The sequence below is a fragment of the Aquarana catesbeiana genome, linkage group LG06, assembly GCF_042186555.1.
Source record: "Aquarana catesbeiana isolate 2022-GZ linkage group LG06, ASM4218655v1, whole genome shotgun sequence".
In the NCBI taxonomy this organism is placed as follows: domain Eukaryota; kingdom Metazoa; phylum Chordata; class Amphibia; order Anura; family Ranidae; genus Aquarana; species Aquarana catesbeiana.
The window spans coordinates 282240517-282267758 of NC_133329.1; the positions used below are offsets into that span (position 1 = coordinate 282240517).

The following is a 27242-nucleotide window of genomic DNA, read 5'->3' on the forward strand; positions in this document are numbered from 1 at the left end:
ATAGAGAGAGAATAGAGAGAGAACAATAAAACAACAACTATTTTTGGTTTTTTTATTTTATATTTTTTTTGTATTTTTATTTTTATTTTTTTTAATTTTTTAAATTTTTTTAAATTTTTTTTATTCTTTTTACACTTTTTTTAGTAACTTTAACTTTTTTAACTGGTACCAGGTTTGGGACTCTCAAAATGCAATGGCATCTTGGGAGACCCTGTGAAAGTGTGTCCTAGTCTGTGCAGTGCTGTACCCTACGCTAATACTCAACTAGTGTATGGTAGCGTTCAAAACATTCACCAATGCATAGACCAGGATTGTCAGGACAGGAGGGACAACAATACCGGGTGTCACGCCTAAATCCGCGCTTGCTGCAAGCACGACATCTTTTTTGGGGGGCTCGTTGGGTAGGGGTACTCGGAAGGACATAAGGAAAATGCCTCTCATGCAGCCGGCTTACTGCATTTGGTTGGGGAAGGTAAGGTGGAGCACCGTCTGGAAACAGAAGGGCTCTGACGATGTCTTGGAATTTAAGGAAGGATCCAGTCCGTCCTGAAGCTCTGTATATCACATGAGCATTCAGCAAAGCCAATTGAAATAAATAAACAGACACTTTTTTGTACCAGCGTCTGGCCTTACGGGCAACTAGGTACGGTGCCAACAACTGGTCGTTGAGGTCCACCTCTCCCATATTGAGGTTATATTCGTGGACACAGAGGGGTTTCTCCACAACACCAGTCGCCGTAGTAATTTGGGTCGTCGTGTCTGCATGAAGGGAGGTAAGAACGAAAACATTCTTATTGTCCCTCCACTTCATAGCGAGCAAATTATTACACTGCAAGCAGGCTCTCTCCCCCAGCCTAAGACGGGAATCTACAAGCCGCTGGGGAAAGCCCCGGTGATTAGGTCGCACGGTGCCACATGCTCCAATCTGTTGATCAAAAAGGTGACTAAAAAGTGGCACGCTCATGTAATAATTGTCCACGTACAAGTGGTACCCCTTTCCGAATAAGGGTGACACCAAGTCCCACACTATCTTGCCAGCGCTTCCTATGTAGTCAGGGCAGTTTGTCGGCTCTACGTGACTATCTTTGCCCTCGTAAACCATAAAACTACATGTATAGCCTGTGCCCCTGTCACAGAGCTTATACATCTTGACCCCGTATCTGGCACGCTTGCTGGGAAGGTACTGTTTGAATGACAAGCGGCCAGAAAATTTAATCAGGGACTCATCAACGCAGACAACTTGATGGGGAGTAAACAAGTCTGCAAAACGTTGGTTGAAGTGGTTTACGAGGGGCCGAATTTTGTAGAGCCGATCGTATCCACAGTCTCCATGAGGACAACAGAGTTCATTGTCGTTGAAGTGCATGAACTGCAAAATCTGCTCGTATCGTGCCCTGGTCATGGAGGCAGAGAACACGGGCATATGTTAAATTGGGTCAGTGGACCAATATGACCGCAACTCACTCTTTTTATTTATGCCCATGTTGAGGGAAAGGCCCAGAAAGAGCTTAAATTCAGAAACCATAATTGGTTTCCAATCTCTGGCAAGGGAGGACTGGGGAATAGTGGTGATGTGTTGACCAGCGTACAAATTGCTTTGGTCCACAATAGATCTAAAGAGATCTTCGGTGAAAAACAGCGAATAAAAGTCCAGTGGTGTAAAATCAACTGTTTCCACCTGAATTCCGGGTTGGCCAGTGAATGGGGGAAGTACGGGTGCTGCAGAAGTGGTGGGTTCCCAATTCGGATTGGCGAATGCAGCAGGAAGGGCACTATGGGCATGACAGGCCTGTGTTCATCTTGTTGGTGGCAGCGGCACACTACTAGTGCTTGCTACCTCGCCAGCTTGAACTGCACTTATGGGACTCGCCACGTCACCAAGTGTTACTGCAGTGCTGGATGTACGACCAGGGTGTACTAGGCCGCTGGTGCTTGCCAGTTCACCAGAAGGAATAGCGGCGCTAGTACTTCTCTGCTCCATACAAGGGACCTGCGGTTCTTGCACTTCAAGGACAGAAGAAGAAGATTGGGGTCTGGTATGCCTGACCGTGGCAGGGACCACAACTCAGAGCTATCTGTCATAGAGCCGCTGTCCTCTACAGGATCGTATTCTGAGCCTGAATCTGACAGATGAGTGACTTCCTCTTCACTATCTGTCATGCTCAGAAACATGTAGGCCTCTTCACTAGTGTACCTTCGATTTGCCATTTTGGGATCTAAATTTAGGGGTACACTAGTGAGACTCACAGGCAAAAAAGCTCCTGACTGTTAGCGACTGATTCAAAACGCTACCAAAAAACTGTTAGCGATCACAGGGATTAGGCCTGACTCTGCGAACGCTGCAGTTATGTGTGCTTAGTGTTTTGTAAGTGTCAGTGATCGATCCATACTGCACTTGGGTGGGCTGGGCTGGGCTGGGCCGAGGGGCAAAACGCAGGGGCTAGCAGGTATCTGGGCTGATCCCGCTAACACTGCGTTTTTTGGGGGGAGCCTAAACTGCTGGGGAGTATAGACCTGATCGGATCAGATATTGATCCGTTCAGATACTATAGCACTAAGGGAGGTGTATGCTGCTTGCGTGAGTGTTAGCGGTACTGGCGCTAACCTGACGCTGCCTGGGGCGACGCAGACCTTATCTGATCCTAAAAACGTAACTTATATCACCGCCAGGCAATTAGGGGGTTAAACCTTTATAAGGTAATAAATGGCGGGTGCCCTAAAACTATAATAAACTATAAAAAACTATAAAAAACAAACTAACCAGCGTCACCCATAACACTTATACGGTGATCGCTGGTGAAAGGGTTAACTAGGGGGCAATCAGGGGGTTAAAACCTTTAGTAGGTAGTATATGGGGGTCCCTGTCGCTATAAAACACTGACAGCGAACCTATATACTTACCTCCCTAACTAGCGTCACCTGTGTCACTAATACAGCGATCAGAAAAACAATCGCTTAGCGACACTGGTGACGGGGGGGTGATCAAGGGGTTAACCTTTATTAGGGGGGTACCCTAGACCTAAATGGGGGTACCCCAGATCTAAAGGGGGCTAACCTAACTGCTCTAACACTTATAACTGTCACAAACTGACACCAATGCAAAAAAAAAAAAACTGCTATTGGTGTCAGTGTGACAGGGGGTACAGGGGGGTGATCGGGGGGTGATCGGGGGTGATGGGGGGTGAAAAGTGTGCCTAGTGTGTTCTACTGTTAGTGTAGTGTTGGTGCACTTACTTGGATGTCTTCTCTCCTCAGTGCCGGAACGAAAAGACCGTCTCGAGGAGGGATGACATCACTTCCTCTCCCTCTGTTTACATTACAGAGGGAGAGAAAGGATTTTCATTCGCTGTGAGCGATCGGGAGGAGGTAGCCAACAATGGATGGCCTCCCCTTCACCTCTCATCGCCCGCAAAGAAATGCCGGCCGCCTCTGGCACTGGGGGGGGTCCGATCGGACCCCCCACCCGCGGGAGGCAGATCACGTATGGGTACGTGATTCTGCCTGCCCGTGCCATTCTGCTGACGTATATCAGCGTGAGGCGGTCGGCAAGTGGTTAAAGGGGGCTTTCAGATTCCGATAAGCCCTCCACCCACAGACCCCAACAACCACCGGCCAGGGTTGTCGGGAAGAAGCCCTTGTCCCCATCAACATGGGTCAAGGTGCTCTCGGGTGGGGGGCGCACCCCCCCATGTTAAGGGCATGCAGCCTGGTATGGTTCAGGAGGGGGGGTGCTCGCTCGTCCCCTCCCTTTCCTGACCTACCGGGCTGTATGCTCGGATAAGGGTCTGGTATGGATTTTGGGGGGACCCCACGCCATTTTTTTTTACAATTTTGGCGCGGGGGGTGTCCCCTTCTAATCCATACCGCTGAATTTTTTTAGCCGGCAATTTTTTTTTTTACATACAGCTGTCAGCGGGAAAGCCCACTGACAGCTGATGACTCATCGGTTGTTAAGTACACGGCAGCCGACTACAGTTATATACAGTGAATGTACAGCTAAAAAAAAAAACACACAAATCGTGGCAAAATCGCAGTAAAAACGCTGTACTTGCGTTTTGGATGCTGGTCCATTGAAGTCTATTACATGCAAAACGCTGCATTTTGCGGGAAAAAAGTCCTCGACCCTTTCCAAAAATCCATTGATGTGAATATGTTCCTTAGGAACCCATGTTAAAAAATTTCCCTGCATTTCTGCAAAATGTATCAAAAAACGCATTGGTGTGAATGGAGCATTACAGCATAACATTTGTCAGTACATTCAGATCCTAAGAACTACTAAAATAAATATAAAGCAGCAAAACAATTGTGCCAAAGATAAATAATAATTGCAGCAGCAGTCACTATGAAAAAGCCTAATGCCCCATACACACGATCGGAAATTCTGCCAGCAAAAGTCGGATGTGAGCTTTTGGTCGGCAATTCCGACCGTGTGTATGCTCCATCGGACTTTTGCTGGCGGAGTTTCTGCCAGCAAAAGATTGAGAGCAGGTTCTCTATCTTTCCGACGGAAAAAGTTCCTATTGGAAATTCCGATCGTCTGTAGCAATTCCGAAACGCAAAATTCCTACGCATGCTCGGAAACAATTCGACGCATGCTCAGAAGCATTGAACTTCATTTTCTCAGCTCGTCGTAGTGTTGTACGTCACCGCGTTTTTGACGGTCGAAAGTTCAGAAAACTTTTGTGTGACCGTGTGTATGCAAGGCAAGCTTGAGCGAAATTCCGACGGAAAAACCATCCAAGGTTTTTCCGAAGGAAATTCCGATTGTGTGTATGCAGCATTAGGCATAAATTGTACGCGATAAGGTGACCGCACTTCTACAATAATGGAATGGTGTACCTAAAACCATGCGATCATAACTGACGATATAGCATCGAAAAAAATGGAATCAACATCAGACAAATAAAAGGACTTTTGTGATATAAAAAAACACATCACAAAGTTCATCCATGTGATAATAATAAATATAATTTGTATAAAAAAATTCATAAACATAGATCTCCCATTGAAAGTTCATAAAAAAATCTTGTAGTGATATAAAGTGCAAAAAATGTGTACTATATTGCATGTTCATCCATAACAAATTAAATAAGTTAATTAATAAAAAAAAGTTAATTCATTAAAAAAAGTGTACTCCACAAAGTTCACATGTGCCAAATAAGTCCTTCAGTGCACAAAGTTCAGCACCCAGTGTCCTCCACTATTCAGGAAAACTGAGTACTCACCCAAAAAATGCTTTGAAACAAAATTATTAGCAGCATACACCATCCAATATCGGTCCAATGAAATCATGTCTGATCAGCATATGAAAAGCCAGACCTTGATTCCCTCTCAAATATTGGCAGAATTGATCTCCAGACAAATCAGATGTTCATCAGTATTCCAGAACACAGAAAAAAGAGAAAGGTGCCACATAAAACCCCTAACATTTATTTAGAGAAACAGAAAAAATGCGCTTACAATGACTAGTGCCATGCCTGACACTAGAATGATGCGCTTTGTGAAATTATTAGAGCACTGCCGACTGCAAATACAATGGGCTTCTATGGGATGATGTCACTCAGTCTCTCCATCCTACGCGTTCCAACGTCTGTCTTCATTGAGAGCCGCAACTCGCTAATAATTACACCACAGCCACATATCTGCCTACAGGATCTGTAACAGCATGTTGAATCATACAAGACAAAGATTTACTATCCTACTTTACCTTAACTCCTCTAGTATAGGAAGACTAAATGTAATACTCTTTGGACCAAGGGTTTTTGTGACAGGTTCCTCCTGCTTACCAGAACTCCACAAGCAAGCTTTGCATCACCCTGCTTGTCAGGACACTTTAAACATACTTTATTCCACAATGCTTGTCAGAACACTTAAAGTTATCCACCAAAGAGCTAGCTGAAGACTTAAGGCCTTCTTTTCTTCTGTGAGACTACAAAATACCCCCCCCCCCCGCCACAAGGGATTAAAGCCATTGGTGCCATAAAGGCCCATGCTTTCATCCAGGACTCTAATCTAATCTACTAAACAAGCAGGTCTAAAGACTTAAAGGTTAAATTATTTGAGTTGAACTCAATACAGTGTTTAATGGTTCTTTGGGAATGTGGTGTTGGGGAATAGAAGGGAGTGGTCTGACGTGAGATTAGTCATTCCTCTGCCCTCCTCCTGCCTGAACCCATAGAGCTCAATTTAAGCAGAGTTGTTGGTTCTGTGTAAGTGTTCACATCATACTGCAATCAGTTATCATTTTTGTGATTGTCTCTGCTTTTGGGGTTATTCACCTTAACCACTTAACATAGGCCCATAGCCGAATGACGGCTACAGGGCGGTTGCATAACTGTGGGAGGGTGTACAGTGACGTCCTACCAGAATCCTGCCCTCGCACACCCCCTGGGGCGGGCACCCGAACACATCTGTGACCGTCGGGTCCAGAGGCCGTTTACCATGTGATCACTCCATCAAATGACGGAGCGATCACATGTAAACAAACCGGCGTGATATGCGGTTCCTCTTTCCCCTCTCTGTCCAGTGTGAGCGGAGAGGGGAGAGATCGGTGGCAGCAGCACTGTTGGCTGGATGTGTAGTGCCCACAGCGCTGCTCAGTGACAAATCCATCCATCTATTCTCAGCCATGCATGCCCATCCATACTCTGCATACTCAGCCATGCATACTCATCCATACTCTGCATACTCATCCATACTCTGCATACACATCCATCCATCCATACTCAGCATACCCATCCATACTCAGCATACCCATCCATACTCTGCATACCCATTCATCCATCCATCCATACTCAGCATACCCATCCATACTCTGCATAGTCATCCATACTCTGCATACCCATCCATCCATTCATCCATCCATACTCGGCATACCCAGCCATACTCGGCATACCCATCTATACTCTGCATACTCATCCATACTCTGCATACCCATCCATCCATCCATACTCGGCATACCCATCCATACTCAGCATACCCATCCATACTCTGCATACTCATCCATACTCTGCATACCCATCTATCCATCCATCCATACTCGGCATACCCATCCATACTCACCATACCCATCCATACTCGGCATACCCATCCATACTCTGCATACCTATCCATACTCAGCATACCCATCCATACTCTGCATACCCATCCATACTCTGCATATACGTCCATACTCAGCATACCTATCCATACTCAGCATACTCATCCATCTATCCATGCTCACCCATCCATACTCACATACTCATCCATCCCTCCATGCTTAGCCATCCATCCATCCATCCATCCATCCTCAGCAATACTCTTCCATCCATCCATCCATGCTCAGCCATCCCATCCACCCCATCCATAATTAGCCATACCCATCCATACTCAGCTATACTCAGCCGTACCCAGCCATACTCAGCCATACCTAGCCATGCCCAGCCGTACCGAGCCGTACTCAGCCATACCCAGCTGTACTCAGTCGTAACCAGCCATACTCAGCCGTACCCAGCCGTACCAACTATACCCAGCCATACTCAGCCATACCCCTCCGTATTCAGCTGTACCCAGCCATACTCAACGGTACCCATCCATACTCATGCCGTACCCGGCCATACTTATTCATGCTCAGCAATCCCCATCTACGGCTCATCCATCCCCATTCATGCTCATCCATGCCAAATCAGTTATCATCCATGCCACATCCATGCCACTACAGTGCCTCACAAAAGTGTAATAGGTAGTCAAATTAGATTTGAAACTTATGTACCTAGAACACCTGATGGTGCTCAATGCATGTTGGTCCTCTGTATGTGGCCAGGCTGTGGAGAAGTCTCACACATGTGGTATCGTCATACTCAGGAGGAGTATTTTGGGGTGTAATTTTTAGTATGTACATGCTATGTGCTAGAAATATTGTGTAAATTGACAACATTGTGTAAAAAAAAATGCATTTTCATTTTCTTTACACATTTTCCAAAAGCTTGTAGAAAAAAATGACATATTCAAAAGACTCAATATGCCTCATAGATTATACATTGGGTTGTTTTCTTTCCAAAATGGGGTCATTTTGGGGGCGTTTCCATTGTCCTGGTTCTCCAGAGCCCTCAAAAGTGTAAGAGGTAGTCAAGAAATTATACAGTGTATGTGTAATTTATGCTCCAAGAACACCTGATGGCGCTCCCTGCATGTTGGGCCTCTGTATGTGGCCACGCTGTGTAAAAGTCTCAGACATGTGGTATCGCCATACTCAGGAGGAGTAGCAGAATGTGTTTTGGGGTGTAATTTGTGCTATGCATATGCTGTGTGTGAGAAATAACTTGCAAATATGACAATTTTGTAAAAAGAAAAAAAAAATCTTGATTTTGCATAGAATTGTGGGAAAACATTACAACTTCAAAAAACTCACCATGCCTCTTACTAAATACCTTGGAATGTCTACTTTCCAAAAAGGGGTCATTTGGGGGGGTATTTGTACTTTCCTGGCTTGTTAGGGTCTCAAGAAATGAGATAGGCCGTCAGTACTCAATTTTCAGAGATTGGCACCATAGCTTGTGGACTCTATAACTTTCACAAAGACCAAATAATATACACCAATTTGGGTTATTTTTACCAAAGATATGTAGCGATATAAATTTTGGCCAAAATATATAAAGAAAAATTACTAATTTGCTAAATTTTATAACAGAAACGAAGAAAAATGCATTTTTACAGAATTTTCGGTCTTTTTTCTTTTATAGCACAAAAATAAAAAAAACAGCGGTGATTAAATACCACCAAAAGAAAGCTCTATTTGTGTGAAAAAAGGACAAACATTTCATATAGGTACAGTGTTGCATGACTGAATAATTGAGCGCCGAAAGCTGAAAATTGCTCTGTTAGGAAGGGGGTTTAAGTGCCCAGTGTGTAAGTGGTTAAAGAGTTCCCTGACAGTAGCCAGTTCATATTGCTGAATTCCATTGCTCTTCATCTTTCAGTGAACAAGACACAGTGGATTTATTTTGGCTATATCTATCACTTAATTATATTGTTACTGTTTGTTTTATGCTAAAAGAAAGTCTTTCAGTAAAAATATTTTCTGGTTTATCACAGTTTGTGTCTATCTACTATTGTGCCTGCAGTAACACTGTTTACTGGGTGTTCCAGAGGGCTGAGACTGTTTATAGGGTTGAGAGGCAGAACAAAGAAACTAAAATACTCAAGTTGCTCCTTCTGGGGTGGCACTACACTGTAAATCAGCAAAATTACTTAAAACTGTATTAAACCCAAAGTAAACATTTATTATATTGTAGCTTACTAATTCTTAGAGGTGATGGTTACATGTGTTTTCTTTTTTAAGCTTTCATTCTTTTATTTTCATCTGGTGATCTAGCCAGTAAGTCTGTTATTTTTCAAAAGAACAATCTCTTTTGCAGATGTATCAGTTTGCAGGAATAAAACAAAAATTTAACCACTAACAGGGGTGCTTACAATGATCAGCTTTTATTTATTTATGTAAAACCTTCATATATCCCAAGAGGCTACAGAAGCAGGGACACACAGCAGTCTGTTATGTCCATTTACATCAGGCTACCTCTGATCTGTCACATTTAGGTCTGGAAAAATAGAAAAGGATGCAGACATGATTGTATACCTGCTGGATGGCTCAGAGTTACCAACTCAATATCTGATTGGTTAAAGCTACAGTTCCATTGCCATTTTCTATAAATTACAGGTGCCTGCACTGTTAATTCTGAAGGTCTCAAAGCTAATTTATTTGACCCTGCAACACATGATAGCTACCATGGTTGAAATATGATTGAATAAAAGCTATGAAATGAAGAAAATAGACTATTGGGAATAACACAAAATAATTAAAAAATTAATATTCAGTAAAGAGTCACTCAGGGGAAATCAATAAAGCATTCCCTTTAAATCTACCTGCCCCTTCTGCAGGCCTGGTAATATTTTCAATAGATAAAAATCTGTTTGTTTTTATTAGGTTTTTTTTTTTCATTTTTCAGGTCATTCGTTATGATCGTAATTCGTAAATTTGTAAATTCGAAAATTCGTAAATTAGAAAATTCAAAAATTTGAAAAATCAGGAAATAAGAAAGAAAATCTGAAAATTCTAAAGAATACCTAACTAACTAACTAACTAACTAATAATAACTAATCATTAAATTATAGGTATTGTAATTTCCTTTCAAATTTGGCTGTTAGTGAACGTAACGAATACAAATTTATCTGAAGTTACGAATTATCCAAAATAACAAATGCCACATCTAAACAAATGGAACAGAACAAATTAATAATAAATAATAATAAAGAGTTTTTATTATTATTGTTGTTATTTATTATTATTAATTTGTTCCATTCCATTAGTTTAGATACGTCATTCGTTATTTCGGATAATTTGTAACTTTGGATTAATTTGTATTCGTTACGTTCACTAACAGCCAGATTTGAAAGGAAATTCCAATACCTATAATTTAATAGTTAGTAATAGTTAAGTTATTATTTCAGATTTTCGAATTTTTGGATTTTCTAATTTCGAATGTCCGAATGTCCGAATTTACAAATTTACGAATTTTCGAATTTACGAATTTACGAATTTACGAATTTCTGAATATTCAGAAGAAATGGGTTTTCGTTAATTCGGATATTTCCGAATTAACAAATTTGTCGAAATTTGTTAAAAAACGAATTCGGAGTGAAACGAATTGCCCATGTCTAATTTTCAACAAGTATGTCAAGCTCAGGTAGCTCTTACTACCACCACTTTAAGAACCTGTCACTATGGCAGCAACAGATTCTTGAAAACTTTCAGCCAGTTTGTAGATTAGGAAACTGGTAGTAAGTAAAGCAGAGCTAAACTCTGCGTTACCTGACATTTTTCACTGTTATCTTCTAGCTGGCTTCTTCTGGGTGCTGGGCTGTAGCCGTCTTCAATCTTCATTGGCCAGCGTGAGATGATATCACTCCTATGAATGTGCATGCAGTCATCCTAGCACAGAGGTGCTGTGCCAGAATGTAAGCTGAGCTTTGATTGTGCAGCTCAGTGCACATTAAAAAGCAGACTGCAAGCAGGCAGGTTGGTTTCTTTTTTGCACATCTCTTCTGTAATAAAGAATCTTTGAAAGAGGGTTTTTTCCACTTTAATACCAGTCCTTGGTTGGCTACAGAGTATGCCAGTACTCAGAGTGGGACATGTCTGTGCTGGGAAGCTGTCATAATTGTGACAGTTTCCCTCACAGTTCTTTATCCTGTCCCATTCATCTGTAGGCTGGGAGATTTCCCTTTGAAAGCTAAATGTAAACAAATGGGCTGGGCACACTGGCGATGTCAATACCCAAGCATGGTAATGGCATATTTGGAAATGATGATCTCACAGGGGTGGACAGACAGACCTAACGGAGAACTAGTCCCCAAGGTTATAGCGTCTGTTGGGTAGGTGTGGCTTGATGAAGAACTAAGAAATTAGTTTCCTATCAGGTTTGCCTTGATTTTGATTGATAGTGGATGGCAGTGGGACAATTTGAAAGCCACAATTGGACTGAATAGTAGCTAAATAACCACCCACTGTTTTGTGCTGTCAAACAAAAGCAAGGCAAGTCTGATAGGGAACTAGTCTCTTAGTTTCGCCATCAGGCTCCACCCACTTCACTACAAAACCCCTTGGCCATGCATTTGTCTGTATGATGGGCAGAGTGGCTGGCTGGGGGGGGGGGGCACTGAGGAATGAGGAAGCAATGTCCAGTATATGACTTTAGCACCGGCCTTTGACAGAGTCATGTACATGTCTCCGACAGGTACACTAATCTAGTGCCATCAAGTCCAAGTTGAGTGAATCGAGTAACAGACTGACAATTTCACTGCGGTAATGTAAACACAACACAGAGGATGGAAAAGCCTGCCCCCTGCCAGCATGCTGCTGAAAAGCATGTAGAAGTAGTGGTTTCTCTGCAGAGGTCTCACACATCCCCTGCTGAATCATAACTAGAGCTTTCCATGAACATGAGCTTTGCCAATTGTAAGCCATAAGTCTAACTTAGAAGGTGACATTTTGGACCTTTTGCAGAGGGACTAGAGCTTCCACACAGTAAAGAACAACTTCAGTTTTGATGCATCTGGAATGTATTTATGTAGCTGATTTTAAATGAAAATTCAGTTGGGCGGTTCATTTTTTGCCTTCCAATTTTGATGCTTCCCTACTAAGACCTCGGTAATCTCGATTTATACCTCCATTCTCTGCATTCATGGTATGTGTTTATTACCATGTACTACCCTGGGGAACCCTACTACCTCTCATTTCTATCTCCCTATCTATTTTTTCTCCTACCTAAGATTACTTTTTCTTTTATCTTCTTTCTCTCTTCTACTTTTTCCCCCTATTCTCTCTCACCTCTTTCAATTTACTCTTTATATAGTCCTGGTAGCAGAACTTTTATTTCCTTGGTTATCATTATACCAAGTGTACATAGTTCCAATATGTAGTATAAGAGTTTAGATTCTATAATAAATTATTATTTTATTTTATTTAAAAACTATACTCTTGATAATAATTAAGACTTTTTTTTTTTTATCTGAGGTCATCTTATATTAACCTGTTCTAAGTTGGTTTTATCCGCTCTTATACAATGTATGACTCAATCGTTTGAGTAGTTAGATCCATGCTAAAATTGTTTTAGTTAACCACTTCAGCCCCGGAAGGATTTGCCCCTTCCTGACCAGAGCACTTTTTGCGATTCGGAGCTGCGACGCTTTAACTGACAATTGCACGGTCGTGCAACAAGGCTCCCAAACAAAATTGACGTTCTTTTTTCCCACAAATAGAGCCTTCTTTTGGTGGCATTTGATCACCTCTGCGGTTTTTATTTTTTTGCGCTATAAACAAAAAAAGAGTGACAATTTTGAAAAAAAAGCAATATTTTTTACTTTTTGCTATAATAAATATCCCCCAAAAATATATAAAAAAACATTTTTTTTCCTAAGTTTAGGCCGATATGCTTCTACATATTTTTGGTAAAAAAAAATTGCAATAAGCGTTTATTGATTGGTTTGCGCAAAAGTTATAGCATCTACAAAATAGGGGATAGTTTTATGCCATTTTTATTAATCATTTTTTTTTTTTACTAGTAATGTCGGCGAACAGCGGTTTTTATTCTGACTGCGACATTATGGCGGACAGATCGGACACTTTTGGCGCTATTTTGGGACCATTCACATTTATACAGCGATCAGTGCAATTAAAAATGCACTGATTACTGTGTAAATGTGACTGGCAGTGAAGGGGTTAACCAGGAGGGGGCGTTGCAAGGGTTAAGTGTGTCCTAGGGAGTGATTCTAACTGTGGGGGGGGATGGGCTATGTGTGACACGACACTGATCACCGCTCCCGATTACAGGGAGCGGTGATCAGTGTCCTGCCACTAGGCAGAACGGGGAAATGCTTGTTTACATCAGCATTTCCTCATTCTTCCTCTCCATGAGTCGATCGCGGGTATCCCTGAGGATATTGAATCTGCGGGACCCGCGGTCAGACTCACGGAGCTTGCGGCGGGCACGCATGCGCCTGCTATCCAGACCTCGCGAGATCACGTACAGCTACATGATTTTTGCACAGCGGAGCCAACCTGCCGCAGTATAACTGCGGCGGCTGTTCCGCAAGTGGTTAAACTACTTTTAGTTTATGTCCAGAAATTAAACGAGATGATGTGGGATCCTCCGCTCAAAGAGGGGCTTAAATCAAAGTGCTTGTGTCTCATTACCTCCAGGAAGAGAAGAGCCCCAGGTGCTGGCTAAATGCTGATGCAAGTAGAAGAGAACAAGAAGACCTGGACAGCCGCACTTGGTGTAAGTGCGAAACACGTCAGCTATTTTTGTACCACCCCACAGTTGTGTTGTGTACCTCATGATCCTGTATTTTGAGTAAAAAGGCGGATTTATCCATTCCGGTGTGCGGCTGTCCAGGTTTTCTTGTTCTCTTCTACTTTTAGTTTATGTTGGAACTACAACTCAATATTATTACCATATGTGATCTTTTCTTTTTTGCCACCATATGTACTTATGTATTCTAATTGTGAAAATTCGATAAACAAATTTGTCCATGCAGGGCAAAGTAACAGTTTCACTTTAATCCCCCTTTCCCAACAGCACATGCTCATCTTTTCTTCACTACCCCATTGCTATGTTTAGGAAGTAAGAGCCAACCTGTGCAATGTAAAATCGTTATTTTTTTTACAAGAACTAATTAATTTGGTAATACTGTTTACTACTACCTAGTAGTAATACTGTTTATTACTACGGAAATTCTTTGTTTTTTGAGAATCCTTATTATATTTTATGATGTTTTTTTTTATTTTTTAATCTCCACTTCAAATGAATTATTTTCTGCTCTTTTTCAAAGAAACCTTACAGAACCATGCAAATCATATTGGTCAAATTCTAGCCTGCTAGCCATGGTTTAGGAAAAGAAAACCATGCATTTGTTTTTGTGAATTAATTGTTACGTAAAAAACATACTATAAAACTATTTTAATGATTTTATAATGTAGACAATTCAACTAATCCATGAATAACATTAGTTTTCCTCTGTAAGAAATAGTACACTACACATGGTAATGAAAACAACACATGCATTCAATTTACCTTTTTGTCTGGTAAAATAATATTATTTATATTCTGTTACTGAATGACAAAATGCATTCCGAGTTCAATCCATATTTTGATTAAAATACCATGTATTACAGGGATCAAGTGCTTCGAATCATCCCACAGACAGCAAAGCATGCTGAGTATCTGCAAGAATTAACCAATAACTGGCTGGTAAGTAAATTTCATATTAGTTATTAGTGGTTGCAGAAAAAAGCATATAAATGTAAATGTTCATCTTTCTGTAATCAGAAAATTCTTAGAATGCTTTTTCAGTTCAAGCAACTAGGACATTTTAGTAGATTAAGAAAAAATAAATCACCTATATCATGACTGATACACATCCCAAAGGTATCAAAGCATTCAGCTATTAGTCCTTTGGGGTGGACATAATAGCCATTCAAGAAACCCAGAGCATTCTCTGAGATAAACAAAATGTGCAATATTTCTCCTACTACAAACTGGGTGTTACACAAAACCACTGTTCAGCACTTTTTGATTCAGCTTCCCTCAAGATTGAAAAAAGGCCTCAAAAATACATATTTCAACTGTATATAATTTTCTCACTGAGACTACAAAAATAAAATCCTAGATTTGCTACATTTTTTCCATTTCTGTCTGTGTCCCTGTGTTTTCCTGTCTGGTAAAACCATTGTCAGTTGAACAGGGCAAATCTAAAAATGTAGACCGAGATAGTTCTAATCCTTTCCCACTTGATCCAAGAATAGGAAAATGTTTTTGCCAACACTTTAAGAGATGGGTGCCACAGAGAAGTAATGTGAGGTCTTAGATCTGCTTGTTTTTCATATTATGGGACTTATAATATACTTAACTTGTTATTTTCCACATAAAACTCATAGGAAATGTAATCAAAGTGAGTGGAAATATTACTTTCCATAATAGATATCTACATTGAAATATTATTAATGCATGTCAAACACACATCAAAAGCAGGCCAGCAGATCCCCCTAAAATGTTCAGAAGCTGAATTTGACTTTTTTGTGTTGAGCTGTGGATCTTTGGATGCAGCATGTTCAAATGAGCTTTTTCTTTAAAAATGACAAGAATTCCTATCTACATGAGCCCTTACTGTCATAATGGCACTGACAAGATTTTGTACAATAGTATGCAAAAGGGGATGACAGCAGATGGAGACAACAGGAGCCTAAACAGATCCCCGATGAGTCTCTCGTACGCTGTAGGTGCAAAAACAAAGGGGGAGATTCACTAAAACTGGTACACACAATCTGGTGCAGTTGTGCATAGTAACCAATCAGCTTCTAACATCAGCATGTGCAATAAAGCTTTAACAATAAAACCTAGAAGCTAATTGGTTACTATGCACAGCTGCACCAGATTCTTCTGTTTGTTCCAGTTGTAGCAAATCAACCCTCTAAGAATACCTAATCTTTTTCTCTTCTGGTGGTTAGCCCCCTTACTGAATCCACAAGTGCTCAGAACTGAAAACTTTCAGGTTCATTCAGAACCACAAGAACATAAGTTTGCCATTCTGGAATAGTGGATGGAACTCTGCATTTAAAGTTTAACAATATATGACTTGAGTTGCATCTTGATATAGCACAGTCCTTTACCCTACAGGGTCCCAACATGCTTACAAACACATACACATACTAGGGCCAATTTGTAGACAGGATCAGATTAACCTACCAGCATGTCTTTGGAGTGCGGGAGGAAACCAGAGAACCCCACACAGGCACAGGGAGAACATGCAAACTCTAGTAAGATGGTGTCATGGTTGGGATTTGATCCAGTGACCCTATTGCTGCTAGGTGAGAGTGATAACCACTACACCACTGTGCTGCCCAGTGAGGAGAAATTAGACACACTGTACTGATTAATTATTATTTTTTCAACATAACCATAAATGTCAATTTAGCCAAAATGCTGACTTATCTGTGGCATGTTGATTTCTTCTATCTCCAGCTGGATTTGTGGAGGCCAAACATCCCTGAAGGAATACATGCTGGAAGAGAGGTTCATATCCATATTCCATCTTCTCATGTTAATGAAATAAAAAAATTACTTCTCCAATTTGACATCCCATATAGGTAAGTTTGGAGAATAGAGAAACAAGTCTGCATGTATGCAGGCGGAGATCTTTCTCAGAACAAGTTATAAAATAGCAGTCCAATCTCAAACCTGTTGCACTGTTGCTGAAGCCAACCATGATCCTAATTACACTGTAGTTAATTTGAAAGTGAAAAACATGCATAATAATATATCTTGTTTTGGGAAACTGAACAGCGTTTTTCTCTTCTCTTTCTCATCTTTGTTATAATCTTATCACAATGAAGAATGAGGACTGTAAGATAACAGCAAGAGATGCCATAGGATCTTTCAATACAAATTCAATATTTGTATGTTCTAGAAATAATTTTTTTAGTTATTTTACACGTACTAGGTTGACCTTAATCTTTACTGTTCATTTTACACTATATACTATATTGTTTATATACATATACCCATGTATTTATTTAAAGCTCAACAGAGGTTAAATGTTTATAATGTCTAGGAATAGAGGAACACGCAAGATTACATACCCTATTGTACCCTGCATTGTACATGGTGTGGTCAAGCATATGAGGCTATGGGGGGACCCATCATACTACTGAAGGGACCCTTAATCTGGCACCCCTAGACATAACAAGCGTTTAAAGTGGTTGTAAAAGCAGAAGGTTTTTATCTTAATGCATTCTATACTTAAAGCCGACCTTCAGTTATTTTTTCATCTTTCCATCTATTAAATCTTCTGCTCTTGTTGTTTTAACTTTGGATGGTAAAACATTTTTTTTTCTGCCAGTAAATACCTTATACAGCCCACTTCCTGTTTATTGTCTGGTAAAAAGCCTAGGCCATCATGCACAGCTCTCTCTCTAACTCTTGTGAGAGTTTGCCCGGAAAGGAAGGGGGGGTTGAGTCATAAAAAGGCCAATGAAAGCTGCAGGGCTGCAGAGCTGGAGGGATGCCTCTGTGTGTCTGTGTAAATCCAGGCAGTTAACAGGCAGCTGCTTCAGCTGCCCTTAGTTAAAATGGCTGCAATCAAAGTCAGTGAGCCAATAAGGTGAGAGGGTGGGACAGGATGGATTGACACACTGAACTGCGGCTCAGCTCAGGGGCCCCCATAGCAATCTGCTTGCTGTGGGGGCACCCAACAGGAGGGAGGGGCCATGAGCACTAAAGAGAGACCCAAGAAGAGGAGGATCTGGGCTGCTGTGTGCAAAACCACTGCACAGAGCAGGTAAGTATAACATGATTGTTATTTTTTATCTAAAAAAATAACTTTAGAGACTTTAGTATCACATTAACCCTTGCAGTGTGGGAAATACTGCAAGGGTAGATTTTTTTCTAATTCCTGGTGTTGGGCTTTAAACTTCATAATTTTTTTTTTTCTTACAATAAAATAGAATCTTACCTGATATGAAAACACATCCATCTATATGTGTAACTATTCATCATGTTGATTGTCCTTCAGAACCATACTATTAGCAATAGCTTTTAAAATACACTGCTTAGAAACAATGGTCATACATAGGCAGGAAAAGTAGGGGTTTTCCGACCACAACAGTACTGTTAGTGACACATCACAGGACGTACCCTCATGGCTAACAGAGGCCGGAGTCAAGGAAAGACTTTATAAACTTAACACAAATAAATCTTTAGGACCAGATGGCTTACACCTGATAGTCCTCAGAGAACTCAGTCAGGTTATAGCCAGACCATTGTTCCTAATCTTTGCGGACAGCATACTGACAGGATTGGTACCAGCTGATTGTAGAAAAACCAATGTGGTACCAATATTCAAAAAAGGGCAGAGACGAATCCCCGGAAATATTTTGGAGGGGATGATAAGGGACTATATCCAAAAATTTACTGAGGAAAAAAATCTCATTAGTAGTAATCACCATGGGTTTACAAAAGGTCGTTCCTGCCAGACCAATCTGCTAACATTCTACGAGGAAGTGAGCTGTCATCTAGATAGGGGGGAGCCTGTGGCCTTAGTGTATTTGGATTTTGCAAAAGTATTTGATACAGTTCCCTTTAAACACTTAATTTACAAACTGCAAGTAAGGACCATAAGACTTGTGCTTGGGTAAAAAAATGGTTACAGGGACGTGTCCAAAGGGTGGTGATAAATAACATGTACTCAGACTGGTCGGGAGTGGCGAGGGGGTACCGCAAAGTTCTGTCTTGGGACCAATGCTATTAAATGTATTCCTGAATGATATAGAGGATGGGATAAATAGCTCAGTCTCAGTTTTTGCGGATGACACAAAGATAAGCAGGGCAATAACTTTACATCAGGATATAGAGATTTTACAGAATGACCTGAACAGAATAATGAAGTGGGCAGACAAATGGCAAATGAGGTCTAATGTGCAGAAATGTAAAGTAATGCACTTGGGGGCAAAAAACATAAATGCAAACTACTCACTAGGGGGAGAACCTCTGGGGGAATCAAGGATGGAGAAGAATCTGGGGGTCCTAGTTAATTAATTAGTAGATGGCAGATTGAGCAATAGCATGCAATGTCAAGCTGCAGCTACCAAAGCCGGTAGAATATTAGCATGCATAAAAAAGGGATATACTCCAGGGATAAAACTATAATCCTATCAAAACTATAATCCTGTCATAAAACTATAATCCTTTAGAAGGTATGTGCTGGAGCTGGAGAGAGTCCAAAGAAGTGCAACAAAACTAATAAGGGGACTGGGGGACCTCAATTTACGAGGAACGACAGCAAACACTACATTTATTCTCCCTGGAGAAGCAACACTTGAGAGTGGACATGATATTGATCTACAAATACTTCAATGGGGATCCCAACATAGGAAAAAACTATTGAGTCTCAGGGAATGTAAGAGGACATGGGGCCACACAATGAGACTGGAGGAGAAGCAGTTTAACCTTAAACTGCGCAGGGGGTTTTTCACTGTCAGCGCAATATGGATGTGGAACTTTCTTTCACAATTGGTGGTGGCTGTGAGGAGTATGGATATTTTTAAAAGCCTCTTAGATGTGCATCTTAAAGAACACAAAATACAGGGATGTGGGAAATAATTATAGACATTGACACACATACACCAACACAGGTTGAACTGGATGGACTATTGTCTTTTTTCAGCCTTACCTACTTTGTAACTATGTAACATATGTTTTTTTTTTCCATTGTAGTGTACTAACTGAGGATTTACAACAAAACATAGACATGAACATGGTCCATAATAAAAATATGAAGGCTGTGTCTTTAAACACTTATGACTATACTCAGTATCACCCAATGGATGAGGTAAGAATTAAAATGTAATTAAAGTGGAACCTTAACCATATCAACTTGATAAAAACAATGTTCTTAAACAAGAAACATTCTACATTAATAATTATGCTATCAAAATTAGTGTGTGCTGTAAATTGCCCCCAGCATTGTTCATGTTTTCTATTGCCCTATGCTGCCATTTTGCTGAAGCCCAGAGCCATTGAACAGCAGTAAATCCTTAGGCTGCCAGCAGATTGGCCTCTACAAATATGGCACAGTGCCTACAAATAGAGAGCAAATAAGCATTTACAGAGACAGTGTATTACTGGATTTTAAACAGAATAGGAACTTATTTTTAATTTTTTGCATAGCTATACCTGCAGAAGGGGCCAACCTGAAGTGATCTAGCAGGACTTTATTTTCTGACTAAAGTTCCATTTTACCCTCTTAGCGCTGTCGCCTCCTAGCCCTCTAAGAGGTTTATGATGCTGGGAGGCGGGCGGGGCTTAAAACCATGTGACCGCCATGATTGGCTGTCATGGTGGTCACGTGATCCGAAAACTTCGGTTAGACGGTGGTAACTGTGCCAGGAGTGTACAGCTTTGCGCGCTCTCGGCACAGGTGTATTGGCAGCAATTCAATTTATGGACCATGCGCCGAAAGGCCATATATTTGCATACACCGGCCATCCAGCCATCCAGCCATCCAAGATTCATCCTGGGCTCCCCAGCGGACTCCTAGCAACATTCTAGAAACGGGAGTGGGACACCTCGGCCCCCAGCCTCCATCGCGCCGTCTGCTGCCTCCGGACGCCTAGTTCCAACCTGCCAGCCTCATAGGACAGCCTCCCAGGACACACCGCAGCTCTGGCCTAGCACTCTGGCCTAGCCCGGCCTGTTGCCTTCCTTCCCCAGCCTTCCCAGCCCGATCGGCAGACCCACGCACCCCCTCCTCCTGCACCCTACCACCAGCTGCAGGCGCGATTGTTGCCGCACCAGAGACACTTATCTTGGGACACCCAAACGCGTCTGCAGCACTCTCCCAGCCACCCGGAATGCATCCTCGGACTCCACAGCAGGACCTACCGGGACCCCGGTCCCCTCCAACCCCCGCCCAGACCCCTGCCCTCCAGTGCACCTCCACAGCATCTGAACAGGTCGCGGCTCGGGCCTAACCAGGCGGCCATCTTGGTACTCCTAGATGTGGCCGTAGCTCTCTGCCGGCCACCTGGAGCTCATCCCCGGACTCCACAACAGTACTCAGTATCACCCTGCTCATCAGTGCACCTTCTGGTCACCTCGTCCCTAGCTGCTAGACTCGAGGGACAGACCGCATCTGCGGCCCAGCTCCAGCCCCGACGGCCCACCTCCTCAGCTCACCCCTCTCTGTCTCTAGCGGGCAGTTGCCCTTCCTACCCCTCAATACCACATCCGTTACCGGACCTCACCGCAAGGGCACGGGGTGATACTGAGAGCAGGACAATCCTCGGCTCAGGCCTTACACCGGTGTTCATCTCGATCCTTCCAGATGCGGCTCAGTACCAGTAAGTAGTGGCTTAGGTCAACCCTAGTGCCCTCTCCTTCAATCCGACAGCCCCCCCACCCCACATCCTTCTCTACTCATACCAACCAACCCGGGTCAGGTAAGTACGCGGGGCCCACCTACTAGCAGTTAATCCAGAGACCTTGGGTCCGATCGCCTCCGGGGGCCAGGAAGGAATTTTTTCCTCTGCTGCAGCAAATGGCTAGGTCAGCTAGGGGTTTTTCGCCTTCCTCTGGATCAACGGGAGGGCGGTTAGGCCTGCGTGGCCCCCTCCACCACCACCAACAGTTCCACTCGCACCATCATCAACGCCACCCCTGAAGCAGCGGCATCCTTCAGACCATCATCTTCTCAGCAACAGAAGCAGCGGCACCCTTCAGGACCACCATTTCCTCAGCAACGTCACCATCGCTACACCAGTATCATCACCACATCATCCTACCTTCAGCAATTTTCTCGCCATGTGCAACTTCAAATACTCAGCGGACGCTCTCCACAAGCTAAGAATTACCACCTCAACATTAGCAACTTCCGTTCATAAAATACTACAGAAAGAACATTTACTAAGGACCAACCTACAATCAACCATCAAATATAGGAAGACAACAATTCAACCACAACAATTATCATGCGCTCTGATCAACACCAGAACTGCAGTCAAGCACAGACTGGAAGTACGCGACTTCATCACCCAAAACAACATAGATTGCCTCTTCATCACGGAAAGCTGGCTAACACCCGACTGCAACGCCATCCTAACCGAATTAGTGCCTGAGAACTACAGGATCCTAACTGAGCACAGAATAGGGAAAAAAGGAGGAGGCCTAGCAGTGATCTTCAAATCTCACCTCGCGCTCATCAAACCAACTGTACAGAACACTAGGGATGAGCTTCGAGTTCGAGTCGAACTCATGTTCGACTCGAACATTGGCTGTTCGCAAGTTCACCGAACAGCGAACAATTTGGGGTGTTCGCGGCAAATTCGAATGCCGCGGAACACCCTTTAAAAGTCTATGGGAGAAATCAAAAGTGCTAATTTTAAAGGCTAATATGCAAGTTATTGTCATAAAAAGTGTTTGGGGACCTGGGTCCTGCCCCAGGGGACATGGATCAATGCAAAAAAAAGTTTTAAAAACGGCCGTTTTTTCAGGAGCAGTGATTTTAATAATACTTAAAGTCAATCAATAAAAGTGTAATATCCCTTTAAATTTCGTACCTGGGGGGTGTCTATAGTGTGCCTGTAAAGGGGCGCATGTTTCCTGTGTTTAGAACAGTCTGACAGCAAAATGACATTTTGAAGGAAAAAACTCATTTAAAACTACCCGCGGCTATTGCATTGCCGACAATACACATAGAAGTTCATTGATAAAAACGGCATGGGAATTCCCCAAAGGGGAACCCCGAACCAAAATTAAAAAAAAAAAATGACGTGGGGGTCCCCCTAAATTCCATACCAGGCCCTTCAGGTCTGGTATGGATATTAAGGGGAACCCCGGCCAAAATTTAAAAAAAAAAATGACGTGGGGTTCCCCCTAAATTCCATACCAGACCCTTCAGGTCTGGTATGGATTTTAAGGGGAACCCCGCGCCAAAAAAAAAAAAAAAACGGCGTGGGGTCCCCCCAAAAATCCATACCAGACCCTTATCCGAGCACGCAACCTGGCAGGCCGCAGGAAAAGAGGGGGGGACAAGAGTGCGGCCCCCCCTCCCTCCTGAACCGTACCAGGCCACATGCCCTCAACATTGGGAGGGTGCTTTGGGGTAGCCCCCCAAAACACCTTGTCCCCATGTTGATGAGGACAAGGGCCTCATCCCCACAACCCTGGCCGGTGGTTGTGGGGGTCTGCGGGCGGGGGGCTTATCGGAATCTGGAAGCCCCCTTTAACAAGGTGACCCCCAGATCCCGGCCCCCCCCTGTGTGAAATGGTAAGGGGGTACATAAGTACCCCTACCATTTCACGAAAAAAGTGTCAAAAATGTTAAAAATGACAAGAGACAGTTTTTGACAATTCCTTTATTTAAATGCTTCTTCTTTCTTCTATCTTCCTTCATCTTCTGGTTCTTCTGGCTCTTCTGGTTCTTCTGGTTCTTCCTCCGGCGTTCTCGTCCAGCATCTCCTCCGCGGCGTCTTCTTCTCCTCGGGCCGCTCCGCACCCATGGCATGGGGGGGAGGCTCCCGCTCTTCTCTTCTTCTCTTCTTCTTCTTTTCTTCTTTTCTTCTTTTCTTCTTTTCTTCTCTTCTTCTCTTCTTCTTCATTTTCTTCTCCGGGCCGCTCCGCAATCCATGCTGGCATGGAGGGAGGCTCCCGCTGTGTGACGGCGCTCCTCGTCTGACAGTTCTTAAATAACGGGGGGGCGGGGCCACCCGGTGACCCCGCCCCCCTCTGACGCACGGTGACTTGACGGGACTTCCCTGTGGCATTCCCCGTGACGTCACAGGGAAGTCCCGTCAAGTCACCGTGCGTCAGAGGGGGGCGGGGTCACCGGGTGGCCCCGCCCCCCCCCCGTTATTTAAGAACTGTCAGACGAGGAGCGCCGTCACACAGCGGGAGCCTCCCTCCATGCCAGCATGGATTGCGGAGCGGCCCGGAGAAGAAAATGAAGAAGAAGAGAAGAAGAGAAGAAAAGAAGAAAAGAAGAAGAGAAGAAGAGAAGAGCGGGAGCCTCCCCCCCATGCCATGGGTGCGGAGCGGCCCAAGGAGAAGAAGACAGAAGACGCCGCGGAGGAGATGCTGGACGAGAACGCCGGAGGAAGAACCAGAAGAACCAGAAGAGCCAGAAGAACCAGAAGATGAAGGAAGATAGAAGAAAGAAGAAGCATTTAAATAAAGGAATTGTCAAAAACTGTCTCTTGTCATTTTTAACATTTTTGACACTTTTTTCGTGAAATGGTAGGGGTACTTATGTACCCCCTTACCATTTCACACAGGGGGGGGGCCGGGATCTGGGGGTCACCTTGTTAAAGGGGGCTTCCAGATTCCGATAAGCCCCCCGCCCGCAGACCCCCACAACCACCGGCCAGGGTTGTGGGGATGAGGCCCTTGTCCTCATCAACATGGGGACAAGGTGTTTTGGGGGGCTACCCCAAAGCACCCTCCCAATGTTGAGGGCATGTGGCCTGGTACGGTTCAGGAGGGAGGGGGGGCCGCACTCTCGTCCCCCCCTCTTTTCCTGCGGCCTGCCAGGTTGCGTGCTCGGATAAGGGTCTGGTATGGATTTTTGGGGGGACCCCACGCCGTTTTTTTTTTTTTTTTTGGCGCGGGGTTCCCCTTAAAATCCATACCAGACCTGAAGGGTCTGGTATGGAATTTAGGGGGAACCCCACGTCATTTTTTTTTTTAAATTTTGGCCGGGGTTCCCCTTAATATCCATACCAGACCTGAAGGGCCTGGTATGGAATTTAGGGGGACCCCCACGTCATTTTTTTTTTTTAATTTTGGTTCGGGGTTCCCCTTTGGGGAATTCCCATGCCGTTTTTATCAATGAACTTCTATGTGTATTGTCGGCAATGCAATAGCCGCGGGTAGTTTTAAATGAGTTTTTTCCTTCAAAATGTCATTTTGCTGTCAGACTGTTCTAAACACAGGAAACATGCGCCCCTTTACAGGCACACTATAGACACCCCCCAGGTACGAAATTTAAAGGGATATTACACTTTTATTGTTTGACTTTAAGCATTATTAAAATCACTGCTCCTGAAAAAACGGCCGTTTTTAAAACTTTTTTTTGCATTGATCCATGTCCCCTGGGGCAGGACCCAGGTCCCCAAACACTTTTTATGACAATAACTTGCATATTAGCCTTTAAAATTAGCACTTTTGATTTCTCCCATAGACTTTTAAAGGGTGTTCCGCGGCATTCGAATTTGCCGCGAACACCCCAAATTGTTCGCTGTTCGGTGAACTTGCGAACAGCCAATGTTCGAGTCGAACATGAGTTCGACTCGAACTCGAAGCTCATCCCTAATAGGGAACACCTGAAACCAAGCAGCTATATTCAGTGTGAGGCTGTAGGCATCACTAAGTAAACAGAGACTGAGGATGACAGGGAGCCAGCCAGCTCAAAGTATGGATATTAGTGGCGGCATTCTAGGCTGCACACGAGGATAACAGCTGCCAAAATGCCTGGTGGATGTCAGGAGAGGGAGTGTGCCTAATGCATTTCCAGGGACTTTGCCCTCTTCTTCAAATGCATTTGAAGAAGTCCTGGAACTCATCCTGTACCCAAAGAGGAAGCAGAGGATGAAAAATCTTGAGGACACCTTAAAGAGGAGTTTATGTAATGCCTCTCCAGACTCTGGTAGGTTACAGTCTCATGCAAAAGCTAGTTTTGAAGCTTCTGTTCGTCAAAGGAGGAGTGGTGGAGAAGGGGGCTGCCTCAGTGATTCATTTAAAAAAAATTTTAGCCCTCGGCGCCCAGAGCTGTCAGCTTCCACATCTCATCGTCAGCGCTTGCATCACATGGTGGAAGATTACCTAGGGGTGAAAACAGAAATGGAGAACTTTCCAGTCGACGATCCATTGGGTTACTGGGTCATGAGAATAGACCACTGGCCAGAACTTGACCAGTATACAATTGAGCTTCTGGGCTGCCCTGCATCCAGCCTTCTTTCCGAATGGGCATTCAGTGCTGCCGTAGATTTTATGACCGATAAAAGATCGCGTCTGTACACAGACTCTGTTGACTGGCTGAAATTTATCAAAATGAATCATTCCTGGATTAGCAGCAGCTATTAAGCCCCTGATGCCGATGTTCATTGGTTAAGTGTTTTTGGGATGTGGAAACTCTGTCTAGGCTGCCAGTGTCTAGCTTTGTGGGTGTTGATTTTATCTGGAAGAAATTTTTTGGTATAGGTTTCATGGGCACAATTAACACCCAAGGACCAATTTTTACACACCTGTTTGACAGGTATATATAATTAAAATTTTTTATAGCAAGCTAATTCTTGCTTTCATCAAGAGTACCTCTATAGGGTTATGGTGTGATGGCACCACTAACACCCAAAGCCCAATTTTTCCGCCACTGTTTGACCGGGGCATATAATTTAAATTTTTTATAGCAAGGCCAATTCTTGCTTTTATCAACAGTCCCTCCATAGGGTTACGGTGTGAAGGCACCACCAACACCCAAAGCCAATTTTTCCACACCTGTTACTTCTATCCAAAGTCTGCGAAACAGACACCAGAATTTATCCAAAGAATCTCTAATCTTGTTCCGAGTGCACTAAATTGTGGCCTCATTACCTCATCATACAGACTGGCTCCCCAAGCCGTTGTTTATAAAATAAAGAAAGCTTCCATGGAAAATTTATTTTTCTTTTCTTTAGAAATTTTATTTTTGCGGCAGCAGGTTCTATATATGGTACAGATGTGCCATTTTACAGGCAGACTAAGGTGACTCCCCAGGCACTATAATTGGAGGAGTTTTTCATTTTTATTGTTTCACTTTAAGCATCAATAAATCTCCGCTCATTTAACCACTTGACAACTGGGCACTTAAACCCCCCTCGTGACCAGACCAATTTTCAGCTTTCAGCGCTCTCACACTTTGAATGACAATTACTCAGTCATGTAATACTGTACCCAAATGAATTTTTTGTCCTTTTTTTCATACAAATAGAGCTTTCTTTTGGTGGTATTTGATCACCTCTGGGTTTTTTATTTTTTGCGCTATAAATGAAAAAAGACCGCAAATTTTGAAAAAAAACGCATTTTTCTTAGTTTCTGTGATAAAATTTTGCAAATTAGTAATTTTGCTTCATAAATTTTGGCCACAATTTATACTGCTACATATCTTTGGTAAAAATAACCCAA

General features: G+C 43.0%; 1 pseudogene; it reads left to right on the forward strand.

The window, feature by feature from the left end:
• Positions 1–27242, forward strand: part of LOC141146803 (carboxypeptidase O-like) — a 166940-nt pseudogene that overhangs the window by 38452 nt on the left and 101246 nt on the right.